This window comes from Lactuca serriola, chromosome 3, assembly GCF_051521515.1.
Source record: "Lactuca serriola cultivar US96UC23 chromosome 3, Lser_US96UC23_V15, whole genome shotgun sequence".
NCBI lineage: Eukaryota > Viridiplantae > Streptophyta > Magnoliopsida > Asterales > Asteraceae > Lactuca > Lactuca serriola.
The window spans coordinates 299,994,174-300,004,778 of NC_136410.1; positions in this window are offsets into that span (position 1 = coordinate 299,994,174).

The window sequence follows — 10,605 nt, forward strand, 5'->3', positions numbered from 1 at the left end:
AGTTAAGGCAAGTTTCCACCATTTCTAAGCTTTAGTAGAGCCATTTTCGGGATTTTATGTTTCTAAGGTGGCACGACTTCATATATGGCTTCCCATGGCATAAAGGTGCCAACTTAATGGCCATGGGAGTCCCATGCACCTTGTGGACCTTATTTTTTTTTGGGTCTTTTGAGCTTGAAGACCGATGCATGGACGTAAACTTTGTGACTTTACTTGTAATATGTGTTGGATTAGTGTCTAGGTCCATAACTATATTTGGTATGTATTTGACCATGTTTAGCATGGTCCTTTTGGGTTGCATTCACCAAAGCAACTTGACATGATATATATATATATATATATATATATATATATATATATATATATATATATATAGAGAGAGAGAGAGAGAGAGGATATTATGGTTTATTAACATATTATAAGAATAATATATTAAAAGAAAAATCATATTAGGTAATTAATATTGATCAAGAATTAATTAAGAAATTGATTTTGTGATCGAAAAAGACTAATTGAACTAAGGGGACTGGAATTGCAATTATAAGATAATTAGATTTTCGGCTGTAGATCCTTATGGATATGAGGGGGACGAAAATTAGATTGGAAGCCCACTATGATTGCGTCCATGGCCTTATTCTAGAAGGTTCTTTGGACTGCTTAAGGCCTATGTCATCCAATTAGGGTTTTGACTAAAACCATAGCATCACCATTATATAAAGAACCCCTAGGTCATAAAAAATTGGCCACTGGAAACCCTAAGACTCCCAAGAGCCGATTTTGTGCCTCCATTCCCTCTCTTCAAAGATCATCTTCTTTCCTTGGTGTTTGTAAGTCATTAGAGGTAATACAATTGTGATGCTAAGCTCTTGAAGTTGAAGATTCTTGCTACTTGTGAAAGGTAATCATCTAAACTTGCTTTAGTTGTAGATTTCGATTTTTATAGTATGCTAGATTAGGGTTTACAAGCTTTAGATGATTTGCATGTACAGTAGAGAAATGTAGATCTAAAGCTTTAGGGTTTTGCATGTGGACATAGGAATGTTCTTTTGCTCAAAACCCATCAGTGGTATCAGAGCTTCGCTTGGTTTCTATTAAATTTAATGCATTGTGTGTTAATTCATTGCCCGAAATCAATTTTTCTACCTTCTGCCTGACAGACTCGTCGAGTCCCAAGATGAACTCGACGAGTCAGATGAAATCAGCGACTTCTGTAAGGGACTCGGCGAGTCGAGGTGTTAGACAGATGACTTTTCGGGATTTTGGTTTATTTTGACATGGAATAATTACCAAAAATGTTTTTAATTACTAAAATTCGGTTTTTATTGATTCCATGTGATTCTCCTTGTCTAAACAAAAGATATCTATCCATTAATTAGATAATTATTGTCTTATTTGTAACAGCCCGGAATTCCAGGTATCGTTATATTTATGATTTTGGGTGTTTTAAGAGGGGACTTGGCGAGTTGGAGCTAAGACTCGCCGAGTAGGATCGCGGATCTGGTCGCGGGTTCGCGACTGGACTCGACGAGTCCGGATATGGACTCGGCGAGTCTGCGCTGTTCAGCGAAACCCTAACCGTCCAGGTTTGGGACATATATAAGGGGCCTTATGGCCGTCATTGTTCATCCTAGTCCTTTGAGAGAAACCCTAATTCGATTGTGAGCATCTGGAGCAAGGTAGAAGACCATTATTGATCTTGGAAGTGTCATTTTTCAAGGAGGAGGAGACTTGGTTAAGGGAACAACAAGAGAAGCCACATTCTGAGGATTGGGGACACAGAGCAACGTTATTCAGGTAATATTTTCGAGTTGCATTCTTCTATGTTGATGTGTATATGGATTTAGGGTTTATTGAACCCTTTTGTGGCTAGATTGAGTGTTTCCTTAGTCCCCCAAGCGATTGGAACCCTATATTGGGACCCTTGGAAGTCCAGAATGTCCCATGCCTGAGCATTTCGTGAATCAATGGAGGTTTTGGATTGGAATCCTTATGCCTTAGGTCAAAACGTAAATTATGAGTCATGGGGTGTATTATGAGCACCGAAATGAGGGCTTTACGTGATGAACCCGTTTAGGAAGGCCAGACCTGTGAATTGTCGGAGCAGATCTGACCTTAGAAAGCAGTTTGAGCGGTTGCATGGCATGGACTCGCCGAGTCCGATGAACAGACTCGGCGAGTAGCTTGAAGATTGCCTTAGAGTGGTCCTGTCCGGGTTATGAGTTGGATCGGTGAGTCAGGGCGAGTTAGAGAGGGTTAACAGGTGGTCTGAGTCGAACTGGGACTCGCCGAGTTGTTCTTCAGACTCGGCGAGTTGAGTCGGGGTGGCCCCACGATTCTTCCAGGAGGAACTCGTCGAGTCAAGGGGGAGACTCGACGTGTAGAAAGGGAATCTTAGAGAATTGGTGAGAACGTGTAGACTCGCCGAGTCGCCCTAGCACTCGCCAAGTCCGGTCAAAGTTGACCGTTGACCGTTGACCGTTGACCAGAGTGGACATGTGTTGACTTCTTAGGGATAGTCAACATTAGAGATATAAAGTGTTAACTAGGGACATTATGATGTTATAGGAGGATTAGAGCTCGGAGAATCGGGCACGAGGGATTCCCAGGTTGTGAGATATCGAGACACGCGAGGTGAGTCTTCTCACTATACTTTACCTTGAGTGGGTAACCAGAGTTATATGATAGAGTATTTGTATGCTATGTATGTTATGTGTTGCACTGCATTCTTCTATGTGATTTATGCTATGCTTGTTTACAGAGTTAGAACCTGAGGGTTCACAGAGTATGGGTTCACGGACCCACAGAGTTATAGCCTCGAGTGGCTAATATGTGTTATATGGTATTTTGGGGAACTCACTAAGCTTTATGCTTACAGTGTTGGTGTTATATGTTTCAGGTACTAGTGAGGATCGCGGGAAGGTGCCGGCCTGATCAGTGCACACACGCGGGATTTTATATTATGTGATCTTGGGGTTTTTATATATGTTATGAAATGAATTACAAACAATGATGTTTTTATGAATATTAAATGAAGTTGTCTTTATTAAATGCGAAAAATTATTTTTAAATTCTTGGTGTTACAATTTGGTATCAGAGCCTTGGTTTGAGGGATTCGAGTACACCTTCGGGCGTATTTGAACTCAAACTGAGGATTTGAGATGTAATTTTCAAAAGATTAAAAGATTTTTGAAAAGACGCAGAGCAAGAGATGTGTGTACGATCAGTCCGCGCCCGAACGGTGATTTCCTAAAATACCCTTACATTATGTGATGTTAATATTGATATGATGTATCTGCATGCTAGAGTAGGCTAGGCATTGCTATTAGAACTAGATTGGCCTGATTTGTGTTGCCTTAGCCTAAGGAGAGGTGAGCTGCTATGAGATGCTTGAGAGTGAGTAGGTAGCAGCGAGGGACTTATGAGAGATCTATTAGAGAGAAACCTACGCATGATAGAGTACTTGAGACCTGGAATCCGAAGAGGAGGAATTGGAGTGTATTCTGGTGCGGTGTGGACAGTAGTATTGGGCCCGTACTACTGGAAGCACCGGAGCGGGGTGCAGCCCAAGTAAGAATCTTTGGAATGCCAAGAATCAAGGAGGAAAGAGTTGACGAGTGTGAGTGTGTTCGTGGGGATTCTAAATTTATTGTATGTCGTCTTTCAGCGGTAGATCATGGTGAGGACACGTTTCACGTCCGAGAGCAGTGGTACCAGTGAGGAGGATATCCGCCGGATCATCCAGGAGGAGGTAGCTTGAGCCATCAGGGCCGAGATTCCGGAGATGTTTGGGTCCATAAAGACCACACTGATTCAGACGTTCGACGAGCGTTATGCCGCTCTTCCTGAGGCTGCTGCTGCAGCGGCTACCGCAGCGGTGACTGCTGCAAGGCTGCAGGGTGGGGACGCGTTACTATTCCGGGAATTCAGCAACACAAAACCACCAGAGTTCGATGGGACCCCGGGTCCGGTGGCAACGATGAGGTGGATATCTGATATTGATGGGTGCTTCTTCACTTGCTCGTCTCCTGAGCATTTGAAGGTCCGATTCGCGCTGAACCAGCTTCGCTTGGGAGCGAAGGACTGGTGGAAGTTTGCAACGGCGTATTATACGCCTGCCGAGCTTTCTGCGGTGACCTGGGAGAGGTTCACCACCATGTTTCGAGATGAGTACGTTCCCCAGGTGGAGAGGGAGCGTTTAGCACAGGAGTTTCTGACCCTCAAGTAGGGTACTGAGTCTGTTACGGCAATCACGAGGATGTTCCACGAGAGGGCGATGTTCTGCCCTGAGCACGTGCCCACTGAGCAGGCACGTATGAGCCGCTACTTGAGCGTTTTGAGGCAGGATATTCGGGAGTTCGCTGCAAACTCCTCGTACCGGACATTTGCCGAGCTTCAGGCAAATGCCCGAAAGAGGGAGATCGAGCTTGAGACTCAGGACAGGGAGGAGGCGGAGTCTCAGGGGAGGGATCGGCGACCGGCACAGTCGCAGCCGGCGGCCAAGCGGGCCAAGCCTGCTGATCCCAAACCAGGGAGCCATAAGGGACGCACTTGCGGAAAGTGCGGCAAGGGGCATGACGGAGTTTGCCGAGCGGGGTCTTGCTACAAATGTGGCAAGGAGGGGCACATGGCCAAGGACTGCCCCAAGGGGTTTGTAGTGTGCTTTCACTGCAACCAGACTGGACACCGGAAGGCTGAGTGTCCGCAGCTGCGCGGAGCACCTCAGGGATCTCCTCCTGCCGCCATCAGAGCTACAGAGAGTCGGCCTATGAAGACTGAGGCACCGAGAGCTCGAGGGAGAGCCTTCCAGCTAACTGCGGAGGAAGTCCGCGCTGCGCCCGATGTGGTGGCTGGTACGTTTCCTTTCATGTATTTATATTGATGTTGAAATATTATGCTTATATTAGGTTATGCGTAGGTACCTTCCTTGTGAATTCTGTGCCTGCTTTAGTGTTATTTGACTCGGGTGCGAGTCGGTCTTTTGTATCTCTGACCTTTAGTCAACATATCAGTGTTAGTCCTGAGGCATTGAGTCGGCCTCTGAGAGTTTCCATAGCTGATGATAGAGTGATTTGTGCCACGGGGGTTTCCGGGGATGTGTGTTAGAGATTTTTGGAGTTAAGTTTCCGATTGACCTAATTCTTATCGCGATGGGTGATGTCTGTGTCATTGTGGGCATGGACTGGTTGAGCCGATTCAGCGCAGTCATCGACTGCGAGCGTCAGCTGGTGACTATACGAGACCCTAGTGGGGGAGTTCTTTCGGTGTACGGCGAAGGTACGCGTTCGGGATCAGTCTTTTGTTCGGCCTCCAGAGCGAGGCAGTGTCTACAGCAGGGCTGTAAGGGTTTTGTGGCGTATGTGATGGATACGCGAGCGACTTCCGAGAGACCAAGTTCAGTTGAGGAGGTACCGGTGGTGCGTGAGTTTCCAGATGTCTTTCCCGAGGAGCTGCCGGGAGTACCTCCTGTGAGGCAAGTGGAGTTTGGTATTGATTTGATTCCGGGAGCCGTGCCTATCGCTAAGGTGCCTTATCGTCTTGCTCCTCCGGAGATGCAAGAGTTATCCTCGCAGCTTCAGGAGTTGCTGGGGAAGGGATTCATTCGGCCGAGCAGCTCGCTGTGGGGAGCACCTATTCTGTTCGTCAAGAAGAAAGATGGTTTACACCGGATGTGCATTGATTACCGGGAGTTGAACAATTTGACGGTCAAGAACCGTTACCCATTACCGAGGATCGACAATTTATTTGATCTGTTGCAGGGAGCATCTTGGTTTTCCAAGATCGACTTGAGGTCGGGATATCATCAAGTGAAAGTGCGGGATGAGGACGTACAGAAGACAACATTCAGAACGCGATATGGGCATTATGAGTTTGTGGTGATGCCTTTTGGGCTCACCAACGCCCGGGCTGTATTCGTGGATCTCATGAACAGGGTATGTAGGCCGATGTTGGATCGGTCAGTGATTGTATTTATCGATGATATTTTGGTGTATTCGAGATCTAGAGAGCAGCATGAGGAATATTTGAGGGAGGTCCTTGGGGTTTTTAGATCGGAGAAGATTTATGCAAAGTTCTCCAAGTGTGACTTCTGGTTGTGGGAGGTCCAATTCTTAGGACATGCTGTTAATCAGGAAGGGATATTGGTCGATCCGGCCAAGGTTGAGGCGGTGATGAGTTGGGAGGTGCCGAAGTCACCCTCTGAGATCAGGAGTTTCCTTGGATTGGCAGGGTATTATCGGAGATTTATTAAGGACTTCTCCAGAATTGCAGTGCCACTCACTAGATTGACCCGAAAGGGGGTTGCATTCTCATAGGGACCCGAGCAGTAGACCTCTTTTGAGACACTTCGCCAGAGATTGTGCGAAGCCCCGGTGTTAGCTCTCCCGGAAGGGATGGAGGATTTTGTAGTTTATTGTGATGCATCTATTTCGGGGTTGGGTGCAGTTCTGATGCAAAGAGGGCATGTAATAGCATATGCATCGAGGCAGCTGAAGCCTCACGAGACGAGATACCCCACGCATGATCTAGAGCTGGGGGCGGTAGTGTTCGCCCTCAAGATTTGGCGTCATTACTTGTATGGGGTTCGTTGCACGATATACACGGACCATAAGAGTTTGAAGTACTTGATGGACCAGCCCAACCTAAACATGCGTCAGAGGAGATGGTTGGATGTGGTCAAGGATTATGATTGCGAGATCCTGTACCACCCGGGCAAAGCTAATGTGGTAGCAGATGCGTTGAGCCGTAAGGGGGAGAGCACTCCACTACGAAATGTATGTTTGAGGTTGACCGTGATAGCTCCAGTACTGGATGCCATTCGTGGGGCACAGTCTGAGGCTATGCAACCGGAGATGCAGAAGAGGGAACGGGTCGTTGGTTTGGTTTCAGAGTTCGTTACTGATATTCGAGGGTTGATGATCTTTCAGGGTCGGATTTGGGTACCGTTTGTGGGCGGTACGCGTACTACTTTGATGGAGGAGGCACATCGATCGAAATTCTCGATCCATCCCGGGGCTACAAAGATGTATTTGGATTTGAGGAGAGAATATTGGTGGCCCTGCATGAAGAGGGACGTCGCGTGGTTTGTCGAGAGGTGCTTGACCTGCCGTAGGGTTAAGGCCAAGCACCAGAGACTGCATGGCAAGTTGCAGCCATTGGAGGTTCCCGAGTGGAAGTGGGAATAGATCACTATGGATTTCATCACCAAATTATCGAGGACTGCCAGAGGAGTTGATGCAATTTGGGTGATTGTAGACAGATTTACGAAGAGCGCTCACTTCCTTGCCATTAGTGAGAGTTCTTCAGCAGAGAAATTGGCGGAGGTGTATGTGAGAGAAGTAGTATCTCGGCATGGGGTGCCGATCTCGATCGATTCAGATCGTGATGTGCGTTTCACTTCCAGGTTCTGGAAGAAATTTCATGAGGAATTGGGTACTAGATTGCATTTTAGTGCCGCATATCATCCCCAGACAGATGGTCAGAGTGAGAGGACGATTCAGACGCTCGAGGACATGCTTCGGGCGTGTGTGTTGGATTTTGGGGGTAGCTGGGATGCGTATTTGCCCTTGGCGGAGTTTTCCTACAACAACAGCCATCATTCGAGCATCGGTATGCCGCCCTTTGAGCTGTTGTATGGTAGGAGGTGTCGGACCCCCATTTGTTGGGGAGAAGTGGGACAGAGAGTGATGGGCAGTACAGAGATCGTGCTTCAGACGACAGAGCAGATTCAGCAAGTTAGACAGAGGTTATTGACCACCCAGAGCTGATAGAAAAGTTATGCAGACAGACGTCGGTCCGAGCTTGAGTTTCAGGTCGGCGACTTTGTACTCCTGAAGGTCTCTCCTTGGAAAGGAGTGATTCGATTCAGGAAGAGGGGCAAGTTGGGGCCCCGGTATATTGGGCCTTTTCGTGTGATTGCGAGGGTAGGCCGGGTGGCCTACTGTTTGGAGTTGCCAGCGGAATTGAGTCAGATCCACGACACTTTTCATGTGTCGCAATTGAGAAAGTGTGTAGCTGATGAGTCGGCAGTGGTTCCATTAGAGGACATTCAGGTGGATGCGAGCCTGAATTATGCCGAGAGACCAGTGGCCATCAGGGATCGGAAGATCAAGGTTCTGAGGAATAAGGAGACACCTCTGGTGTTAGTTCAGTGGCAGCACCGGAAGGGATCGGAAATGACCTGGGAGCCGGAGTGTGAGATGCGGGAGCAACATCCGGAGTTATTTTCAGAGTGAGACTTCGAGGGCGAAGTCTAGTCCTAGTGGGGGAGAGTTGTAACAGCCCGGAATTCCAGGTATCGTTATATTTATGATTTTGGGTGTTTTAAGAGGGGACTCGGCGAGTTGGAGCTCAGACTCGCCGAGTAGGATCGCGGATCTGGTCGCGGGTTCGCGACTGGACTCGACGAGTCCGGATATGGACTCGGCGAGTCTGCGCTGTTCAGCGAAACCCTAACCGTCCAGGTTTGGGACATATATAAGGGGCCTTATGGCCGTCATTGTTCATCCTAGTCCTTTGAGAGAAACCCTAATTCGATTGTGAGCATCTAGAGCAAGGTAGAAGACCATTATTGATCTTGGAAGTGTCATTTTGCAAGGAGGAGGAGGCTTGGTTAAGGGAACAACAAGAGAAGCCACATTCTGAGGATTGGGGACACAGAGCAACGTTATTCAGGTAATATTTTCGAGTTGCATTCTTCTATGTTGATGTGTATATAGATTTAGGGTTTATTGAACGCTTTTGTGGCTAGATTGAGTGTTTCCTTAGTCCCCCAAGCGATTGGAACCCTATATTGGGACCCTTGGAAGTCCAAAATGTCCCATGCCTGAGCATTTCGGGAATCAATGGAGGTTTTGGATTGGAATCCTTATGCCTTAGGTCAAAACGTAAATTATGAGTCATGGGGTGTATTATGAGCACCGAAATGAGGGCTTTACGTGATGAACCAGTTTAGGAAGGCCAGACCTGTGAATTGTCAGAGCAGATTTGACCTTAGAAAGCAGTTTGAGCGGTTGCATGGCATGGACTCGCCGAGTCCGATGAACAGACTCGGCGAGTAGCTTGAAGATTGCCTTAGAGTGGTCCTGTCCGGGTTATGAGTTGGATCGATGAGTCAGGGCGAGTTAGAGAGGGTTAACAGGTGGTCTGAGTCGAACTGGGACTCGCCGAGTTGTTCTTCAGACTCGGCAAGTTGAGTCGGGGTGGCCCCGCGATTCTTCCAGGAGGAACTCGTCGAGTCAAGGGGGAGACTCGACGTGTAGAAAGGGAATCTTAGAGAATTGGTGAGAACGTGTAGACTCGCCGAGTCGCCCTAGCACTCGCCGAGTCCGGTCAAAGTTGACCGTTGACCGTTGACCGTTGACCAGAGTAGACCTGTGTTGACTTCTTAGGGATAGTCAACATTAGAGATATAAAGTGTTAACTAGGGACATTATGATGTTATAGGAGGATTAGAGCTCGGAGAATCGGGCACGAGGGATTCCCAGGTTGTGAGATATCGAGACACGCAAGGTGAGTCTTCTCACTATACTTTACCTTGAGTGGGTAACCAGAGTTATATGATAGAGTATTTGTATGCTATGTATGTTATGTGTTGCACTGCATTCTTCTATGTGATTTATGCTATGCTTTTTTACAGAGTTAGAACCTGAGGGTTCACAGAGTATGGGTGCACGGACCCACAGAGTTATAGCCTCGAGTGGCTAATATGTGTTATATGGTATTTTGGGGAACTCACTAAGCTTTATGCTTACAGTGTTGGTGTTATATGTTTCAAGTACTAGTGAGGATCGCGGGAAGGCGCCGGCCTGATCAGTGCACACACGCGGGATTTTATATTATGTGATCTTGGGGTTTTTATATATGTTATGAAATGAATTACAAACAATGATGTTTTTATGAATATTAAATGAAGTTGTCTTTATTAAATGCGAAAAATTATTTTTAAATTCTTGGTGTTACATTATTTGATAAACCTTAGCTATTTGAATTATTTGATCAATTATCTTGCACGAAATTGGATTAGGTCAAAATTAGATAATCATCAATTCATTGTTTAATTATATTATTTGAATTTTAATCTAGACAATTTTGAATAGTTTCAAAACATGCCCTCAAGTTTTGGAATTTAAATTTTTTATTAAAAGTTTAATTTTGAAATATTTAAATTCTAAATCCTAGAATTTTACAAGTTTAAAATTCAACCCTTATACTATTATAATATTATAAGAATAATGATTATATATATATATATATATATATATATATATATATATATATATATATATATATATATATGTATGTATAAGATTAATGTTATCCTTACCATTAGTAGGTCTCATTCACGAAGCCGACCTATAAGGGAGATATAAGATTGCTGCCTATAAAATGGCAATTTAATGGGTGTCCACTCTCACCCACCACTTCCTTTATTGGTGGAGGGTCGTTAGCCGAATGGGTAGGATAGGGCAACTAATTCCTCATTAGAAGTATAATGATTAACAAAGTAACTAAATGTTTTTATCAAATTCCCAATCTAAGTTACTTTAGAAAAAATGTGGAAATGATGTTGTTCCATGAAATTACAGTTTGTACCCTTGCCTAGACATT